The following is a 22272-nucleotide window of genomic DNA, read 5'->3' as shown; positions in this document are numbered from 1 at the left end:
GACATATATGAACAAACAAAAGTCATTGTGCTGCTTAGCTCAACTTCTTGAGGCATCACCCTTTACATATTGACAACGGCCTCAGAATAAGATTTTCCATTGAGGGATATTTCTTCAGCAGCCGATTGACCACCGCCTCTGTTTCTTCTGGTGGAGAGACTATGTGGCTCTGCTTGTCTGACCCCTATGACCCTATGAGACCATTATCTAGCTCAAAATGTGAGTCTGTTGCTTGATTTTTTGCTAACAAGATTGCCAGCATCATATCTGGTTTTCCACCATCTGACCTGAAAGACAGTGTAATGACTCCACCCTACCCTTTAAGTCTGTCTTGGTTGATGTTTGACATTCACAGTTTTGAGGAGTTTGCTGCTGTTATCTCTAGTATATGACTGATGACTTGTGGTCTGGATCCTTGCCCAACAAGGATGGTGATGTATTGTCTTCATGTGCTGGGTTTAGTAATTTGTCAGATCCTGGTCACATCTCTGATGGATGAGAATTTCTATCTGCCTTAAAAGAAGCTGTTGTTATATTGACTCTCAAAAATCTATACTTGGATGTAAACAAGTACCTTCCAATCACTAACCTCCCTTTCTCTCCCCCTCAACAAGACAGACCCTCGCCACTACCTTCTTACTACCTTCACTAATGTATGGTGCTCCCCTACTAACTAACCTATCTTCCTCCATCTCTTCTAAACTAGAATCCTGTTAAAATAAAATCTTAAAGTTCAACACCACTTCCAAATACTCCACTCACCACTATAAACCTCTCCACCAACTGCAATGGCTAGAACTCCCAAACTACCTTGACTACCTCCAACTCATCACCACTCACAAGCTTATTTTCAAACCAGCTATATTCCCAGCACTAACAAACATCTTCACAGTATACACCCCAAACAGAACTCTAAGATCTACCCACCAAAATCTAATCTCTGTTTATAAACCAAACCGTTCCACTGGTCATCTTCTCCTATCCTTTTCTGTAGCCAAAAAATGGAATTCTTTCCCTCCATCTCTAAGAATTTCTGAGAACTCTGAACACTTCAAAACCCAGTTGCATTCCTACCTCTCCCAAAAATGGAAATGCAATTGCACTCCACCTACCTAATCTGCTTAATACATAAATACTTTATAACACACAAAGTTTGTTCTTCCTTACACACTATTGATTAACCCTATGTACTGCCTTCATGCTAATGCTACCTCTATACCACGCTTAGAGGATTTAAACCTCTGTATTAATTTAACTCATGCTAATATTCATGCATAAAGAACGCATCCATGCAAATGTTGCTTCTATATCATTCTCAGATGATTTTAAACCTCCGTATTAAATTAACCTTGAAATGCTGCTCTCAACCACTAAACTTGTAAATATGCTTTATATCCTTCTCTAAGCTGCTGTTTAACTTTTGTTTAGTTTTTGCTATTTTGTATGTAAAATTTGCTTAGCTTGTTTCTGTTTCCACTATGTATTGTACTTCATATTATGGAGCTTGGAGCTTTTCTCCTCGGGCCTCCACTAAAAACGGGCTCTTTGAGCCCAGTGGACCTCCCCAGTCATCAAACTGGAAATAAATAAATAAATTAGATGGCTTCATATGGGTACTCAAGAAATATCTCTTTGATATGACATTTGATAGTGTGGGATTTACTTCATTTATTGTTAATGAGAACCTATTTTTATATGTTTATCATATGTATTGGCTAATGTTCTTTGTAAATCCTTTTTTGTTACTGGAGTTTTAAGTAAAAACACGTAAATACATTTGAATGTGAAAATGAAATATCAATAAAATGTTGCAGGGTAGCTACCAATTAATAGAAAATTACAGTAAAAGATGGAATATTTAAACTTTTTGTTTTTATTTCCCTGGCATAGCGTTTATTCCACACACACACACACAGGTTCTCAGCATAAGTGCCATGGTGGAGCATAGACAGTACAAGACTTAGAATATCTCATATGACTCTTTCCTGCAAAACATCCCTGATTTGGCCATATACTGTATTTTTTCCTTTTCCCTCATAAAACGTTTACTATTAGTCAATAATAACAGATATTACAATTTCATACTGTTAAAAATGCATTCACCTGGGTTTTCTCCAGGTGCTCTGCTTTCCTCCCACATTCCAAAGACATGCAGCAGGTGGATTGGACACTCTAAATTAATTGTACGTTTGAGTGTGCATATGTATTTGTGGTATGGAAGAACAACCATGACAGGGATTCACACCCAGTAATGTGAATATTGGCTGTTGATGATTACCACTGTTGAAATAACACCCCACCCTATGTGCAAAAATGGCAAAAGGGGTTGGAGATGAATGGATGGATGGAGTGCTAAGAAGTACATCATTCACTGTTTATGTGGTCAGAAACTGACTCTTTTATGAATATTCATTACCTACCTCAATGTAGGTAATGAATATTCATTAAGTATTCATACACTACAATAGGAGTATGCATAAATTATGCTGTTGGCAGTATTGTGGTGGGGTTTGTATTGCACATCTGAGGAGACAGTGTTCTACAGTTTTGTTGTGGCATCATTTGAGTTCTCAGAATTTATATTCATACTATTTTTTTCAGGTTATCTCATTCCTTGAGATACCACAATCTAACCATTTATTTAATCAAGTGTATGGACATTCTCTACTGGTGACTCATGTAATATTTTCCCCCCTGTAGCCCCAGTATTACTCAATAAGCAGCTTTAAACCACTTAATGTTTGATATAAATACACATCTTCATTATTACTTAGTACTTGTATAAATACACATCTTCATTATTTTATAAACATAACCTATAGGAATCTCTATATTGAAGAACAAATGAAGGTATTGTTTTATTTTGTAAGGGTATATTGGTGATAGTGTTTTATGTGACTGAAGCCTCACAAAATGGTTCCCCTTCTTAACCTCACCCTCAAAACTTACATAAATAACTACAATCACGTGACCATCCTATGTGTCCCACGCTCCCTATCTATTATTCAGTCACATGCACCTGTGCATGTACATCTTTTTATTAGATTGTTCATTATTATATTTATTGTAGCTGTACTATACCCGTGCTTACCTTTTTATTTATTTGTTTACATTAATTTGTTGGAGAAAAGCACTGATAAAAACTGAGCAAATTCAGGCACATTTAGGTTACACTGACACAGCACAAGATTAGTTCGCAAAATCACAGTGAGGATACAACAAAGTTCAGAGGCATGGCACAGCTAAAAACAGAAAACAAACTAATACATAGTAATATAAAAATATTATAGTGACACAAAAGATAAAGTACTTATACAAAAGTTTTTATATAATGAATGGTCGACTTGTTAAGTGATCAGCACAAAATTATAGACCAGAACATACCACCAACTCATTATATTGGCAGCATAAATTTGTGACATACAGTACCTCAAAAAAAAGAAACTAATTTCCTTTTTTGATGAGCTACCATAACCCTACCACATATTCAACTCAAGTTTGTCTAAATATTTGTAGTTTTACAGAAAGGGCTTTTTTTTAAGATAACATGTATGGCTAGAGTTAGGGGCAGGGGCGGGGTTATCATGCATTACATAGGCGGGGGGGGGGGCTAGCAGCTGCCTTTCCTCAATGGGTACTCGAGTCACTAAATCTCCTACAAGGCATAAATCCCCCAAGCAGGTGTGAATACTACTGCATAAAGGAAATAAAAAAGCAATTAAAGACTTTTAAACCTCCCTGTTAATGACTGGGAATTAAAAGGGAAAACCAATATGGAAAATATGATTTTATCTGAATTATGTGAATCTGATGTGATTCAGTATGTGCATTGACCAGCTGGGGGGTAATATTCTAGATGTAGTTTTGGCTCCCAGAAAGGTCATGCATTTGGACTTGGTGGTTAAAGAAATGTTAGCTAACTTAAACCATTGTGTAGTAAGGTGTCATCTGCACTGTATAATACAGAAAAGTAAAGAATGTTTGTGAGATTAAATTATTATACAGCTGATTATTTTGCTAGTGATTAGTATATCATGAACTGGAAATAGGAAATTGATTTAAGAGACCAAACTGTTCAGGACATGTGGAAATTATTCTAACGAAAAATGTCTGAAGCTATAGATATCTATGCCCCTATGAGGAAATAATTTGTTAGGAATACATTAAATAAAAAAAGAAAATAAAAGAAAAACAGATATTTGTTTAAAATGAATAGTAATCTCAGCAGGAGAAACCATCTGTTGAAGAAATACAATGTAGAAAGAGCAAGAAAAAAGCTAAGACTGTGTATGAGATCTCTTTGGGCTCACACATGTTAGATAATAAAAAGTCATTCTATGAATATGTAAAACAACGTAAGAAAGGTTCAGGTGAAAATGTATGGATCTTCTTAGTACGAAGAGTTGTAACTGATTTACATCTTGTGGTGGAGGGCTTTGCAGATGTCTTCAACGAGCAGGTATGGGGCAAACAAATATCATCAGAATTAAGTTCCCAGGTGACCCAGGTGATAGTGTGAGACCAACTATAATTGAAGGGATGGTTGACAAAGTATTAAATAAAACAAAAGAAAATACCTGTCCTGCTCCTGATGGGATCAATGTACTGTTTCTGAAAAATATAAAGACCATCATATTGGAGAAACTAACTTACCTGTTCCAGCAAAGTTTAACATCTGGAACAGCTCCACACTATTGGAAAGGAGATAATATCCTTCCCATTCACAATTGAAGGGGTTCTCAAAGTGTTGATAACTATAGGCCCATAAGTTTGATGAATATTACAGGGAAAGGCTTTGATCATGATTTGTTAAGTTTAATGAAAACTACAGAGGACCATGGTTGCTGCTATATTCGTCAGCTTGTGTTAGAATCCGGAAGAGCCAGTATTACAAACTTAAATAGTTTTTATACAGAACTGGTTAATGTTTTAGATAATAATTTAGCAGTGGATGTGGTTTATGTTGATCTGGCAAAAGCGTTTGACTTAATACCATACAAAAGTATTTTGGAAGCCCTGGATAAATGTAAATTAAATAAGAATGCAGAAAGGCCTGGGTATCTATTCAAGAAAAAAAGTTATAAATAACTAGACACTAAAAGGGTGGTCCCTCTAAGATCAGTTTGGATCTCCTTTTTGTCCCGTATATTAATGTTATTTTTTCTGAGATGACTAATTTTTTTATGCAGGAAATTCACAGACAATGCTAAAATTGCTGGATTTGTGACAACTGTGAGTTACCAGTGTGAAATCCAGGGTTACCCAGACAGATCGGGTCTATATCATGTTGTTCGAATGTCATATGGTTGACACCATATGACTGAATTTTTAAAAGTTCGAAAATTTCAATGGAGATCTCCATACAGTGCAGAATGGGAAGATTTCCCTTTTCTGTACTGTAGTGCGATCTCGGATTTGGTATATTTAAAGAGCGGGGTGGTGTGGGAGGAAACCATTCAGGTAGGTTTTTCCTTTGGTTTATTTTTTTTATTACATTTTCGAACTTTTAAAAGTTTGATCATATGGTTGTATGACGTTCGAACTTTTAAAAGTTTGATTATGTAATATAAATGTGTGGGCCTGTTACAAATGGAGTTGTGTTTAATAACTCTAAAAGTCAAGTTATGAATTTGGGTAGAAGAAATACTAAATATTCAAGTAGCATAAATGTGAAAATAATTGTTGACAATGAACAGTATGAACACCTGGGAACTATAATGGAGAAAAAAATTGCAGGACTTGTAAGGAAAGCACTGTAAAAGTGTTATTTAATATAACAATATTCAAAATAATATATGCAATTCTAATAAATAAATCCATCATCAGACCAGTATTAAAGTAATATATAAATCCATCATCAGACCAGTAGTGGAACATGGAACTGAGTTTTGAATGTACTCTAGACAACAGTAACATGAAAAAAGTGCAAAAGTCTTTCACAAGGAGAATCCAAGGTTTAAAAAATTATGTTATCAAGAAAGACAGAAAATATTGTCTGTTTAATATTAGTATAGAGGAGATTTAATGTGGATGTTTAAATGTTTGAGTAATAAACAAATAGGAAGTATATTAGGAACAACTTTCCTAACACATGAGAAATGTACTCAAAATAACAACATATTGGTTAAACCTGAGATTGAGAAAGCAAAGTCAGACAGAACTTTTTTTCTATTTTAGAGCAATAAATATATGGAGTAAGTTGTCTCTTGAGAGTAGATAGGAACAGAAGATGAAACCTTTCAAAAGGAACTTTGACTAATTTTTTGAAGATGTGGTATACGTGCCTAGGACCACTTGGAGAATTGCCAGTAATGATCTCACTTAAGGTCCTTGGCCCACCTTTAACATTCTAACATTGTAATATTGTAAACACATACCTTTCTCTAATTAAGTCAAAGGATATTTACCCAAACCTTGGCCCCCTAAATCAGACAAACATGTTGTATAGAATCCTTATAAATAACACTATGGCAGTCCGAAATAATAATGAATGAAAAGCTTTGTTTAATAGTGAAGAGCTTTTCATTTACATAAAATAGTAAACTTCATCAGACATTGAGCAGCCACGGTGGTGCAGCGGTTATTGTTGCTGCCTCACAGCAAGAGGTTCTTCGGTTCGATTCTTGGCTGGGGTGCCTTCTGTGCGGAGTCTGCATGCCCTCCCTGTGGTCATGTGGGTTTCCTCTGGGTGCTCTGGTTTCCTCCCACATCCCAAAGACATGCAGTAGGTGGATTGGACACTCTAAATTGGCCCTAGGTGTGAGTGTGTGCATGTGTGTGCCTCCTGTGGAAGGTTGGGTGCCAGGCTGGCAACTCGACACCGTAAAACTTCACTGCCAATCATGAGCAGACAGATGATCTGCTGTGGTGACCCCTAACCAGGAAAAGCTGAAAGAAGAAGAAGAAGTAAACTTCATCAGACACGATGTCTGATGAAGATAGTAAACTTCATCAGACATAGTCTGATGAAGTTTACTGTTTTATGTAAACGAAAAGTGCTTCACTATTAAACAAGGCTTTTCATTCATTATTTTGGACTTCCATAATGTTATTCATATAGTTTGTCTAGTTATTCACGTCTATTGAATCCTTATACAGCCTCCTGTCAGCTCTTAATCTTTCCCTTTGATCCCCTATGGACAAACTCAAATGGCCAAAACATGATTCAGCTTAATTCCTGCAGCATATGGAGTAACAATATGAGAACCAGGCTCTATAATCTTGATATTCTATGCTTATTAGAAATATAACTGAAGTTCTACATTAAAAGCCTGCCTCTCTGGCTATTCACACAGTCACACAGTAGAGGCAGAACAGATCCCATAAAAGTGTCAGTAGGATGAATCCTGCCACAAAGAACTACATCATTGTTTCTTGTTTTCTAAACAAGATCCTTTCAATAAAGACAGTGATATAGTTCACTAAAATCATAAGCAAGATCTTGGACAGTCTTGCCCCTTTAAAATCTTTCAGGATAATACCAGTCTCTTACAATCTCTAGCAATAAGATATGGGCAGAAAATATACAGTCAGGCTCACACATACTATATCAACAGTAGAAAACCATAAGAAATTCCAGCAAAATTGAACATTAAGCTCCAAAACTTAGTTTCTTTGCAAACCTATAAAGCAGATATTTGATCCCAACAATCCTTGAGAAGTTACTGATCCACTTCGTTATCATGTGGTTTATACCCTCTCCTGCCATGATGAGCCTAACTCCAGTATTGCTAAAAATTGTTGAAACTGTTTTGAATCAGGCATACCACTGCCTAAGGCCATCTCAAATTGTTAACATCACACTCCCGGTAGAGGTCTACAGTGCAGACTTTTGATTTTGTAGGATTAGTTTACAACTTGTCTAAAAAATACTGTTCAAAGCCAAATAATCAGGATCACCAAGGCCCACCTTAATCCTTCAAAAATTCATTAGATGTGCAACCCACTCAATTGTTTGAATAAACAGGAGCCTTAAAGAAGGTAAGATACTCCAACTTTAAAGTGAACTTTTCCTCAATCTGCTCCATAGAGGTGGGCTTTTGGTCAAATCCAGTAAGTATACACCCCATAGCATTTCTTAACACTCCATATTAGAACCTTGAGTATGCTTTGTAAATTACCATCAAGGAGGTAATTCCAGCCCTATTCCTTGATTTGTCTTTAGTTTTTTGAAATGATCAGCTACAGTTGCCTAACAATGCACCTTGTGTGTCATAGGTTTCAGTAGAACCACACTTAGCTAGCATTATTGCTACATTTACAGCTGCAGACATAATTACATGGTCTTCAGACTGGTCATGCAAATTTACTGTGGACAAAGGGTTCTCTCTCAGGGCTCAATCCTCTGCTGGGCCTTATTCTTTCTGTACAGTAATTATCTTTACTACTATTGCATGGAACTATTGGTGGCATAATATGTAGATATTATTGTTGTCGTATGCAGAGATAAAGTCCTTCCACTACCCAATCTAAGTGCCATGAGTTTCCAAACTCAGACACTGGCTAAGCAACTCTCCCTAATTTGAAGCAGTAAGAAAAGAAAAGCCATGCTATTCTGTAATGACTGCTATTCCCAGGTATGGTTAAGGTGTTTACCGTACAGACACAAGGCACAGGGTTCGATTCTCACATGGGGTAATTAGCTAGGCTTAAAAATGGCATACAAGGGCAGTTAGTCTAGTACTAATCTACGAACCTACCTGTGTGTCACTCTCAAACAGTGCTAGTGACTACAATCACAAGAAACTCCATAGTTAAATGTAATTAGATACTACAATGGCAAATATATAGGTTCATAAGTTCATAGGTTCATAAGAGGTTACTAGGCTTGTGGCCCTAGAGCCTTTATAAGCCTAGCCATGTTAATCCTGGGCTGCCCCAATTGTCCTTGTTTAGATGGATGTACTTTACAGATAAGCACTGACTACCCCTGTCCATGAGGGACATGGGTGCCACCCCCAGGGTGAATTTGTGGTCACCCTTCCATTTGTCCAGGTTGTGCTTGAATAGGGTTATTGTGGAGGTCTGTTTCACATGAATTGGAAGTTTACTCCAGCGCAGTGTTCATCTCTGGGAGACATACCTGTCTCTCCAGCATGTTCTGTTAATGTCACTGACAAGGTTGAGATCCCTAGAGCAAGTGACTCTAGTGCCATTTGATTTGTGGATGTGCAGCATTTCTATCAGGTCTTGGTCAGAGACTGCACTTTAGGCTAGGCACAAGTGCCTCTCAGTAGCCTATGTGATACAGAGTACAGTGGCAGTGATTTCAGTCTATCCACATAGGTCATGGTTTTCTTAGAGAGAAACCTTTGTGGGCTCTCCAGTTGCTGCAGTTGTCTGGTGAGGTACATGCAGAAGGGGGCATTGTTCTCTATTAATGGTCTGATTACGGTCAAGTAAATTGAGGTTATAACATCCTTAGACCTGGATGTGATGCCTTTACTTATGTAATGTGCAATGTAGAAGGCTTTCCTTCCCAAGCGGTAACCTGGTGGTCAAAGTTCATATTATTGTTGACCTGTGTTCCCAGATCTCATACCATTGGGTTTAAACTTAGAGGGGCACTGTCAATATTGTAATTACTGGGTAATTCCACTTTGCCAAGTGGGGTAGTAGTGCACTTTTTTGCATTTAGTTTTAGACCATAACTTTGGCACCAGTCATTTGTTTGTGTTAGCCCCTCCTGTAACATGTTAACATTGCTGGGGGACTCAATGATTGCACCTAGTCTACAATCATCAACGAGTGTAGTAAGCCAAAGGTCATCTACTTTAGCCTAGACTTCCAAGAAATAGATTCCAAATAGTGAAGGACCCAGTACAGATCCCTGTGGTATGCCACTGGGGGTGAGTCTACTGGTAAATATGGAGTCACCAACTTTGAGAGTATGTGTTCTGTTGGTGAGTCAGTTAGCCACCCATCTAGTGATGTAAGGGTTAACACCTAGCTGGAAGAGTTTTCCAATGATACCCAAGTGTAGGATTGTGTTGAAGGCTTTGGCTAGGTCCATATAGGCAATATGCACTGTCTTATCTTCATCCAGGGTTTGGTGATTCTCTTGAAGAAGTCTACCAGGTTCAATAAGCATGATCTACCCTTTACGAAGTCAGACTAGGTTGGGTCTGGAGTTTGAAGGTCATCTATGTCCTTGTTGATAAAGTCCATGATGATCCTCTCCATGGCCTTACTGATGAGGCTAGTTAGACTTAAGAGTCTATAGTTCCCAGGGTTGGTTGATGGCCCCCCTTTATAAACTGAGAATACTGTTGCTGTTCTCCATTCTGCTGGTACAAAGCCAGTTCTCAGGCTATGGTTAATGAAAACGGCAAGCGGGTCAGCTAGGTCCTGTTTTAGATCGCTAAGCAAGTAACCCGGGATGTAATCTTGTCCCACTGAGGCCATGTTTTTGGCCTTGGAGAGCACAGATATGACTTGATCTCTAGAGATACTAGGTAGAGATCTGGTGTCAGGTATGCTTTGGGGTATGGCTGGTGGGGACAGGGAGGTGACGTTTGCATCAAATTTGTCGGCTAGCAGGTTGGCAATTTCCACTGGTATATTCTGAGTAGTAGACAAAAAAAGCCAGCACCAATTACAGTGAAAAGCACCAAGCATTGAAAAAGTAGTATATATTCCAGACCAGTTTCAGCCAACTGTTGGCTGAAACCGGTCTGGGATGTATACTACTTTTTGAATAAAATACTTCTGTATTTACTTTACTAGTCTTGTTTGGTGCTTTCCACTGTAATTGGTGCTGGCATTTTTTGTCTACTTGTACCAGTTCCTGCCTTGCACCTGGTCCTACCTGCAGAGGTTTTTTTCTTGACTTTGATATTCTGAGTAGTACCATCTTGTACCAATTTGGCATATAGCTGGGCACTCCCTTTTAGATTTCGGACGTAAAGAATGCCTTACGATTGTCCTTGGCTAGTGATGCTACGTTAGCTTCATAATTAGCTTTAGAGGACTTTACAAGACTTCTGATTTGCTTGTTGTGGAGGGAATTCTTCCTCTGCAGAGGCAGTTGCCTCTTGTTATTGGACATCACTTCCTTTTGTTATACAATCTGTTTATACTAGATGCCCACCAAGGTGGCTTCTTTTTTTGGGAGGATGTGGTTTTAATCTGGTCAGGTACAGTAGAGTCTATACAGTTGCTAAGATGATTATACAGTGCATTTGTATACATTTCTGCATAGCAGTCATTATTGCCTGTGATTGCAGGGGGGTATAAACCGTTTTATACCTTCACTTAGTAGGCTGTAGTTTGCTTTAGAGAAGTTGCTTAGTTTTTTGCTCCTTTTGGGGTGTGGGGTCCTGTAGTTACTTTGAATGTGACTGATTTATGGTCTGGCCATACCAGGGAGGGCATCGCACAGGGAGCAGTGCAGTGACCACCCATGTTGGTGAATACAGTGTCAAAGACATTACAGCCCCTTGTGGGGGTGCAGGTTATCTGTTTCAGAACATTTGCATTGACAAAGTCCAGGAACCTCTGGGTGAGCACATTTGTGCTTTTGTATGTTACCCATTGGAGGGATAATTAAAATCTCCCATGACTAAGCTGTAGGGCTGTATGGCGAGTAACCCCAGTAAGTCCAGGTAGGCACTATGCTTTTCTTGGTTCATGGAGGGGGGTATAGCTAGCAATGATGTCGTAGGGTGTTTTGCCTGTAGATAATTGAGTATTGAGAAGTTCGAGAGAGTCGTACTGTTTGACCAGTCGGGAGGTATGCGCAGCTTTAATGAAGATGGATACACCTCCACCTTTAGTTCTTTCACACACACATTCTGAGGTCTGAACATGTGGAAGGCATTGTAGCCTTGCACAGCTGGGGATGCTGTCTGTGGCCTTGAACCATGTTTCAGTGACTGCACAGATATCAGCATCTTCCAAGGTGAGGAGTGCTTCCAGAAAGTACAGTTTCATGTCTAGGCTCAGCATTAAGCAGCAGAACCTTGAGTTTGTCTCAAATGGATTTTGCTATGTTGGAAATTTTGTCATTTTAATATAGCCGAAAAAATGCACTATTGGGGGAGGCAAGCACTTTAGCCAGTATCTGAAAGCCAAGAGTAGACAGGTGCAGACCATCTCTGGCAAAGCAGCATGGCCTGTTGACCATGTCTTCCCGGGCGGACAAATACTGGGTCCCTCTGGAATGAAACCAGAGGCTAAACCAATTGTTGAAGTCAACCATTTTTTGTTTATTTTGTGGCATCATCATGGGCGAAGGTAGAATGTTACTTAGGGCTAGGGGCATACCTGCCTGGGACACATAATGTGAGAGTTCAGTCATGTCTCTTCATATAGTCCAGGGAGGTTCTCTTTAGGTGACGTTAACACACAAAATGGAAAAACGGATGTCATTAACCAAACGCAGTTTATTGAGGGAGGAGTACAGGAGCTCTTTTGAATGTTATACAAACAATACATTTGAAGCACTAGTGTAAAGCAATAGTGTATAATGTGTGGAGGTGTGGCTTTGCAAATAACAACTGCAGTGAGGCATTATAGGCCGTATCATATCTTCATGTAATGTGCATTTTCAGAACTAAATATGCACGACGTGATATTGGTGCAGAAACATTAGCTTTTATTTTGTGGAAGGAATGATTGTCCTAGCAGATGCATGTTTATCAGAAATGGGAACTGCACCTATAGAAAATTAATGTGTGTTGTAAATGTAACATAAATAATATTGATTATAGAATAACAGTTTTGTGTAGCAGTAGTGAAAATATTTTGGAGTATGTTATTCCAAACAGAACCATGAACTGAAATATTAATCAGAAGTCCAGGTTTGACTGGTACATGCATGCATAGAGATAAAAATAGGAAAGAAAAGTTTAAAATGTGTCCTGCATATGCCCTGGTCTAATTCATGTTTGCCTTCACCAAAGTTCTCTCCAGTAAAGTACAGAGGTCTCCTTCAAAATCATTTGGGTTCTCTAGCAGATCTTCTGGCCTGCTGTGGAGAATATGTATGGATATTTATAACTGCATGGATATATTTGCACTTTCCAACCATCTCAGGTTTGTCCTTCCTCTAGTTTTAAATGGTTTGTAAAAAGAGCTTCTGAAGCTGATTCATTAATTAGCTAGCAAAGATAGTCAAAAGAGTTAAGAAATGTACTGTATAAAAAAAAAAGAAATGCATTGCATGGGGAGATTCAAGAAAGTACTGCAAAGTGTAGACTTCCTAACAAGATGCTGTGCAGTCCTCTACCGTGAAGGTCCCGTGGCCATGCTAAATGCTAATGAGGCACTCTGGGGAGGGGGATACATATGTTAATTAGCCATGTGCTCACTCCCCAGAATTTCCCTTAGGAAGTTATCAACATAGCTGTTCCCAGCACATCTCAGTATTGAACAGGGACAAAATGGTGTGTTCAATCACCTGCCAGGATTGTGGTGGAGGGAAGCAGTAGACCTCCAAGGATTACTCTTAAAGTGCTGTATTGGCAGCAAAAGCAGTATGGGGATTGGGGTGGTGTGGGGGGGCACTAAACCCAGGGAGTACACTTAAGTGTTGTAATGGCACTGACAGCATAACAGTGGTCAGAGGATGATGGGGACCACTAGACACCAGGAAGTATTGTGATTGGAAGTGCTGTAATGGCTTCAATAGTAACAGGGATGGGGAGTGGGGATACACCAGACCACCATGACATAATACACAAGTGCTGTAATGGTGTCAATAGTAATACAGGGATGGGGTGGGGGATGCATTGGGCACCATGGCATAATAGACAAGTGTTGTAATGGTATCAATAGTAGTACAGGGATTGCGGGGGGGATACACTAGACCGCTGTGACATAATAGACAAGGGCTATAATGGTATCAATAGTAGTACAGGGATTGTGGGGAGGGGGGATACACTAGACCGCCGTGACATAATAGACAAGGGCTATAATGGTATCAATAGTAGTACAAGGATGGGGGGATACACTGGCCCCAACAAGTGCCTTAATGGGACTTCAACTGCTACGGGGATGGAAGGAAGATAGGAGGGTATATAGGTTGGGGATTGTGGTGTGTGTGTGTGTGTGTGTGTGTGTGTGTGTGTGTGTGTGTGTGTGTGTGTGTGTGTGTGTGTGTGTGTGTATTTATGGGAGAGTGACTGGGCAGGAGGAGAGTGCCACTGTCTATATGCGCAGCTGTTTACTGCCATGACATACTTTTTAGCAGTGATCTGCATCATGGTAATAAATGTGGTTCAGAAATATGCAAATTAGCTGTTAATGAGGTCTTACCTTGTTGTGGCTAACATATCACTGAATTGCACATGTGCACTTTGTGGGAGAAAGGCCTTTTAAACACAGGACTTATGGCTCATGATATGCCCTTTAATGAATCCCAAGTTTTGTTTTCTGTTGTCCCTAAAAATGATAAAAAGAGAATACTTAGAGGAGTGTGCCTATCTCCCTTTGCTCTCTAAAATATGGTCGTGGAAAATACGCAAAAAGAAAGGAAAAAAAAATAAGGAAACATACTCACCCGTGGCTACACTCTTGATCATAGCTGGTTTGTTTATGCTTTTACTGATGTTGTGTATAGCTCAACAGCCTGCTTAACATCTAACCAATGATGACCTCCAAATCACACCCATCCTCCTCTTATCCACAATGCACTGCAAAAATATACACCATTTATCCATACCCACAATGCACTTCAGCATGACCCACGTTCCCGTAAAGTGTCTTCTCTGTTATACTGCACCCTCCCTCTCAGAAATTGCTGATTTGGCCCCTGTACTACCACTGATAATTTCCGGCTTCAGTCAGGTTCAGTAATATGTGACAACGCTGCATTGTAGAACTTATGACCCAACCCTTTGTATCTTTGTGTGATATTTCCAGTTTATTCAATTTTAATGAATTTCAGAATTTGTGTACATATTTCTTTTGACCTTGTTTAAATTTTCCTATATTGTACATCTGTCAAAGGCAAAAAGTGGCCAAGTCACATCAGCAATGCATAATTCTTTATTTAGAATAAAATAAAAACATAATACATGTAAAACAACCAAGACAAACCGGTTTCTGCCAAAGGCCTTCCTCAGTGCCAAAAAAGCAATGAAAATGAATCAAAACACAGTACAATACAAATACGTACACTCACCCCCTCCCTATTTCAAAAAGACCAATTATAATGTGTCATTAAGTCTTGGATAAAACAAAGCACCCAACCTAATAATCAAACTTCATTCCTTTTATTAAGTAATTCAAGGTTATTCAACCCCTTAAAGCAAATTTGCTCAGCAGCAGTAAATCTAAATGAAGCAGCAGGACACTTCAGAGTATGTTTATATAAAGCACTAGATGTACAATAGTTCTTAAAATCACTAAGTATTAAAAAATCCTAATTTTAAGTTGTCTAGAAGTGTGACCTGTATAAAAAGAGAGTAACTAAATTCAGCTAAATATATAACCCATTCAGAGATACAAGATACACTGAATATCAAACACACGAGATGTATTAGGAGATGAAAATTGTTTTATTTTCATAATAAACTTGGAGGCTGAGCAATGTCCACAAGGAAAACAACCCATTAGTTGTTTCCTTCAACTTAATATTGCACATAAGAATCATAGCAAAAAACTTTTTTTATAATAACTTAAATAGTTACCTATAGTTTTCCCACGTTTGTACGTAAACGTACATTTGTAGGTAATAACCAGACAAAGGTGTCCCCAAAATTAGAAGAAGCTATTGCTTCCAAAACTACAGATCATACATTTTGGAGAGTCCTGCTTTTCCGTTTCTCTGTAATAATGTAATAAAGAAGCTCTATCATTACAGCTAGTAAAATTCTGTGCTCAATAGATGTCATCCATTTTTATGACCTCTAGAGTGAAATCTTCCTACCAACTCAAAATTATGTTTATCCAACTCTTCAGCAGAGGAGCAAATCCTTTTAACCCTTTTTTTACCTTTGACATTTGGACTTCTGACCCTGCACTTTTGCCATACTTGTGAGAGCAATTTGTGCTTTGTATTGTACATCTGCCATTTCTTGGAGCTTTTCTCCCTGGACCTCTGCTGAAAATGAGCATTGTAGCCAGTGGAACTTTCCCCATTAAACAAAAGCTAATAAATGAAAGAAAGAAAGAAAGAAAGAATGAACAGCTATAGACTAGTTTGTATGCAAGTAATTTGTTGTTCTTTTGGTCCGGACTGAGTTCACTGAACTACATCAGCTAGCGGTTATAATTGCTTGTCAGAGGTCTGTTAGTGACAATTTCCTTTGTTGCTCATGCCATCACAGAAAAAAGTTAGAAAAGTTAATAGTTTGTAAATCTAGTGAGTTACTAAATTTGCAGTAATGTTTGGGATCAGATGTGCTGAAATGTCTACTACTATTTTAACTCTAAATTTAGGTTTGCGGTGTAATCCTTGGCTCAAGATGATTGTAGCTGTTGAAGTGACACCCCAAACCTGTGTACAGAAATGGGAAAAAGGGGATGTGAATTGATGGATTTAGGTTAATAGGTAGTTACTAGCTATGCAGTCCAGGAGACCATTAATGAGCCTGTCACAAATTCCCACATCCCCCAAAGCATTAGTGACTAGCTCAAGGTCACACAGTAGACAATTGAAGGCTGTGGGAATCAAACCCTATACTCTCTCATTAACAGTTGACAGACTTATTCCTATGCTCCATTTCTTTCACAGCTGTCTATCCCCCAATCCCTATCCTAATCCTCACATTGAGACAGATGAGTGCCTGGGGCTGGTCTACATAAAGCACTTGGGCTTAACAGTGGGGTCTTGCTGTGAGCCCTATGATTCCCTGAATCACTTAGGAATGCAGACAGGAGGCAATATCTGTATAGCTTTATGTACTACACAATGCCATTTGCATGGTACAAAGCCTGTTTGGAGGCTATGATTGTGACTCTAGTGTTCCCAACAGGTAATGTACTGGGATATTATCAGAGTCTATCAATGCAGTATTTTGGGCTTTAGAAAGTGCATCTAGGATCTGCTTCCTAGGCATAGCTGTGGCGTGTTGTTTGATGGCATTTACTGGGGGTGGCCAGGGGAGAGAGGGAGTAAAGGTAGAGCTACATTTGTCAGATGGAACATTTGCTATATCTTCCAGCTCTGTTTAAGTGACTCTATTTACAATTAGTTCTGCACACTGCTGTGTGCTGCCTTTGAGATTTTGTACATAGCTAAAGAAAGCCTTATGGTTGCCTTTTGCCTAAAAAGTTATTTTTACCTCAAAATTGGTTTTAATAGACTTAATTTTTCCTCTTAGTAGGTTGTTTAGATTGAAGAGAGTGTTCTTATCATGCCGGGCATAGCACTTTCTAATCTCAGCTATGGAGGCAGGGGTATTGGGGGTACAGCATTCTTCCATGTTGGTGAGTAGCAGGTCAAGTTTGTTTTTACCCGTAGTGAACATATGAACCATCTGGTCAAAGGAGTTTGTGTTTGTGTTTACAAAGTCCAGAAATCTCTGCACCTGTAAGTTTAGGGTCATGTAAGTATCCCAGTTTATAGTGGAGTAGTTGAATTTACCCATGAATACAGTATGCTGTTGGGTTGAATGATGAGGGCCTCTCCAGTAAGTCCAAGTAGATGTTAGGGTCTCTTGGGTCACATAAAGTAACCTATAGTTTGCAAGGATATGAAATGAGACTTTGCATATGAAAATCTGAACCTGGAGGAGCTCGAGTACATTGTGCAGTTTGAATAGTCTTTAGATGAGTTTGCTGTTGACCTAGATTGAGACACCTCTACCTTTGGTCCCTGCCTTTGAAGTAGCTGGCCTAAAGGTGTGGAAGGAATTGTAGCCCTGCACTGCCAGGGTGCTCTCTACAGCTTTAAAGTATGTTTCAGTAACTGCACAGATGCCCACATTCTCCAGGGTGAGGAGAGCCTGAAGAGAGTAGAGTGTCTTGTTTAGGCTTCTTGCATTGAGCACAAACACCTTTAGATTACCTTTGGTTGCTTTAGATATGTCAGATTTGCCAGTTTGGCATTGCCTGAAAAGGACACTATAGAGTAGGACAATGTTTCAGCCAATATTCATAATCCTAGAGGGGACAGGTGCAGACCATCCTTGGCAAAGCACTGTGGTCTGTTGGCCATCTCCTCTCATGCTGATCAAATATTGTACTCTCTTTGAATGACACCAGAAGCTTCTAAGCCAGTTATCTTTTGTTCATATTGTGGCATCATCCTTAGTATAGAATGTTTCTCAGTGTTAGGCACATACCAACCATAGACACATAGAACAAGAGCTCCATAATGTCTGTCGTCATATAGTCCAGGGAGGTATGCCTCAGGTCATTCACACCCATGTGCACTATAAGTTATAGCAGTACTTGTGCTCTATTGACTTGAGTACAGGGGGATTTGTTAGAAACTAGCCCTGATAAACAACTGACTGTGATTTTGTCCTTATTCAGCCTGATGAGTGGGACATCTGTATGTCTCATAATGGAGTCTTCTATGACTAAAATATTGGGTAGTGTGTTCGCTTCCCTTTTAAGCTTTGTAGTTGAGACTCCAAAGGGTGTGGCTACATGTGTTGTGTTGGATATTGCTTTTGGTGGAATGCTTTGGGGATTCCTGAGGACTTTTCCTTTGCAGGATGAATGTTTAGGTGGTCTTTAGGATTTAGGAAGGCTACTTTTAAGTACCTGGGCATGTGTTGGTCTATGTGTTTGGTCTGTACCATGTGTGATGGGTGTAATGCTTGCATTAATGGCCACCTGATTATTATTTGAAGTGTTCATAGACTAGTAGTAGGCTAACTGCCCTTGAGGGCTACTTTAAGATTAGCCATTTACCCCATGTGAGAATCAAACCCCACACCTTATGTCTGCAAGGTAAACACCTTAGCCATTAAGCCAACCACCCTCCGCTTCTGTTTAAGAGTCTTGCCTCTACTGACATTATGTAATTACATCTCTCACATACTATATCTATTTCTCTACAGATTAGATGTCATTGAACATGAGACAATTCCTACACTTTCTCAAATTGCCCATATCTAACAGGCTGTTGATGGAGAAATTGGGAAACTGCCAGTCCATTGTGTCAGGTCTTTTACAGGTGAACTACAAAGGGGTGGTACAGCAGGAGTTTACAGCAGGCTAACTTGGGTGTTGTGAGAGAGGAAACTACACCTAGCTGTGTATGACTGAAATCATGTGGTGGTTCTCCTCCATCCACAATCAAGCTCCTCTTTGTGCAACTGAGTTTTATAGGGAAGCTATTGGGAACATTTAGTTTCTGCCTCCATACATGGCACTATTAAACACCGCTGCAAGACACACAGTAGAAATTATAGGCTCAAAGAAAAAAACTAAACCAACTAAAATGCCCTCTAACCAATGAAACTATCTCACTTTAAGCCTCCCTATGTGTGTCCCAACTCGGATAAACCAGGATACTTTCTACTCCCACTAGAATTGCAGTCCCAGTCTTCTTAATGTAAAGACACACTTTAGTTCGCCACAAGTGAAAAGGGACCAGAAAGAAATATAACAACTAGGTATAACAATTAATTACAAAGTGATTCTAAGGCAGTCAGGTAAAAAGTAAAGGCTTGTAATCAGCAGGATTAAAACCTGCATGGGAAGACCCCATTGGATTTTTAGTCTATCATCTTACTCAATCAACAGGATTCAAACTTGCATGGGGAGACCCCAATAGATTTCTAGTCCATCACCTAAGCCACTAAGACATGACTACAGCTCCAACAGGTAAACATTAGGCTATCATTCTGTAGACTATTACAAGACTAGCCAAGAACCAGGGGACAGAATCAAACTCTCTACCTTGTGTGTGAGAGGTAAAGACCTTAAGCATTATGCCAACCACTCCCCCATATTTACAAATTGTTAATGGCCTGGGGGCCTTTGTTTCCCATTATTTTTGGTTTTGACTGTGATTCTTGAGCAAAGAACTTGATAATTATGTTATATGATGATCCTCTTAAAAGTCTACTTTAATAATGTTTCTATGCATAAATCTTTACCATTCCCCAACAACAAAGAATAATGTTGGTTGGTCACTGCATTGTTTCTGGTTACTCAATTCCTGTAATTAAATATAACAAGTTTCAGTGTGCTTAAAACTTGCAAAAGAACCTTGCAAGAGAAGGTCCACACCAGTAGTGGATAGCTGTGTGCAACATGTTGCCTGAAGTAGGCCAGACTGACCTATATGACCCAGATTATAAGTAATCTTTAAGTTTCTGCTAACATCAGCTTCCGGACACTAGGCAGCTGGGCTACAAAGGGGTTGTACTCTGAAATTCAGCTGATAATAGAGAGAAAACCAATGACATTTCATGAGTGTCACCCAGTGGATAGCCAACTGGCTCACAAATAGGACCCAGGAAGTTAGAACTGGGGAGTCCACCTCTACAAAGAGGCCAGTCACAAGTGGAGTCCCTCAGGGATCAGTCCTTAGACCATTCCTTTTTGTCATTTACTTCTCTGAAGTCAAGGCCAGTATCAGTGGTCTCTGGCTGAATAAATTTGCAGATGATTGCAAATTAGGAGTTGTCATTGATTTCCACACTGACACAAATGTTCTCCAGACGGTACTGACACAGACAAGCAACTGGTGTTAGAGCCATGGACTTAAACTAAATGCAAAAAAATGCCTAATAGTATCCTTCAGGATGTCATCCACACCTGGTAACTATCATATTGATAACACACTCCTTAGAGTTGACCCAGTAGTCAGGGACTTAGAGACACACATATTGTTACACTATTCAGCATCAGTTAGACATATCATTGAGTACAATGCCACCTTTGGTATGTACCTAACCAGGCATATCCAACAAATGGAACATCCACAGAGGTTCCTCACTAAAAGAATATAGGGCTTAAGTAAAATGTCCTATGGAGACTGCCTCAAGGCTCTATCCCTGTATTCTGTTTCCTACAGGCTTTTGAGGGGAGATCTATGCCTGGCATACAGGGCATTGTCAGACCCCCTACTCTAATGGACCTCCTGCATATCCAGAAAACAAACAGTACCAGAATTACCCATTCTAAAGACTTAAATTTTGCCTGTGACATAAATAGGACCTACTGGAGAGATAGGTGTGTATCCCAGAGACTACCTTGTCTATGGAACAAGCTCTCCATCCATGTGAAGCAGAGTTCCTCTCTAACCCAATTCAAGTGCAACTTGGACAATTGGATGGGAAACTGGAAATTCATCCCTGGTTTAGCATCTATGTCTCTAATGCAAATAGGTAACCTGTAAATGGTTCATCTCCCAGGCCCATGCTTACACTTATCAGGGGTATCAGAACTTGTTCATAGGTTCATAGGTTCATAGTTCATATACTAGGGCTGCCCCCTTTAGTTTGAATAAAACTATGCCTATTATTTTGCTGTGCCTCTGTCAAACAGTGACACTGGAAGCATATTCATCAAATCAGGGTTTGACATGGCCTTATATGTCAGGGCAGGTCACCTCTGAAAGGCCTTATGATTGTCTTTTGTCAGAGATTTGGGATGCATGGCTAGGCTTAAAAAGGTCCTGGTGGTCATTAACCTTGTAAACACCTATGAACTTCATCTCTACCAAAAGACCAGTCACCAGTGGTGTTTATTGCTGGACCCATTACTGTTTAGAATTTATTTTTCAGAAGTCCAGGTAAACTTGGATGGCCTGTGGCTGACCAGGTTCACTGATGACTGCAAATTGGGAGTGATCATTGAGTCCTCTCCAATGTTAATATACTGCAGACAGGGTTAACACAGACAAATGATTGGTGTCAAAGCCACGGATTAAAGCTAAAGGCAAAAAAATGCATTAATATTCCCTTTGGGAAAGCTAACATCCCTGCTAATTACATTAAAGACAGCACCCCCCCTAAGTGTAGACCCAGTGGTATGTGATCTAGGTACTCACATTGATAGCAGTCTGAACTTTGACCACCACTTATCCACAGTAGTGAAGAAGTCCTTCTACGTGGCGCATATTATAAGTAAAGGCATCATATCTAGATCTAAGGATGTTATAATTCCATTATACTTGGCCCTCATCAGACCAGTAATTGAGTACAATGCTCCCTTTTGCATGTACTTCGCCAGACACCTACAACAATTGGAGAGATCATAGAGGTTTCTCACCAAGAAATTACAGGGTACACAAAACAAGTCTTACAGGGAAAGACTGAAAGCCCGGCCACTGTATTCTGCCTCCTACAGGTTGCTAAGGGGTGACTTCTTCCTGGCTTACAGGGCAGTCTCTGACCCAGCCCTAATGGAAATGCTACACAT

At 39.4% G+C, this 22272-nt stretch overlaps 1 protein-coding gene across 1 annotated transcript in view; it reads left to right on the top strand.

Annotated features, from left to right (window-relative positions):
- Nucleotides 1-22272, top strand: part of LOC122808606 (pleckstrin homology domain-containing family G member 5-like) — a 676293-nt gene that overhangs the window by 501519 nt on the left and 152502 nt on the right. The window lies entirely within an intron of this gene.

The sequence above is a fragment of the Protopterus annectens genome, chromosome 8.part0 (assembly GCF_019279795.1).
Source record: "Protopterus annectens isolate FY-2018-M chromosome 8.part0, PAN1.0, whole genome shotgun sequence".
Taxonomy (NCBI): domain Eukaryota; kingdom Metazoa; phylum Chordata; order Ceratodontiformes; family Protopteridae; genus Protopterus; species Protopterus annectens.
This window is presented reverse-complemented; position numbering and strand designations above follow the sequence as displayed.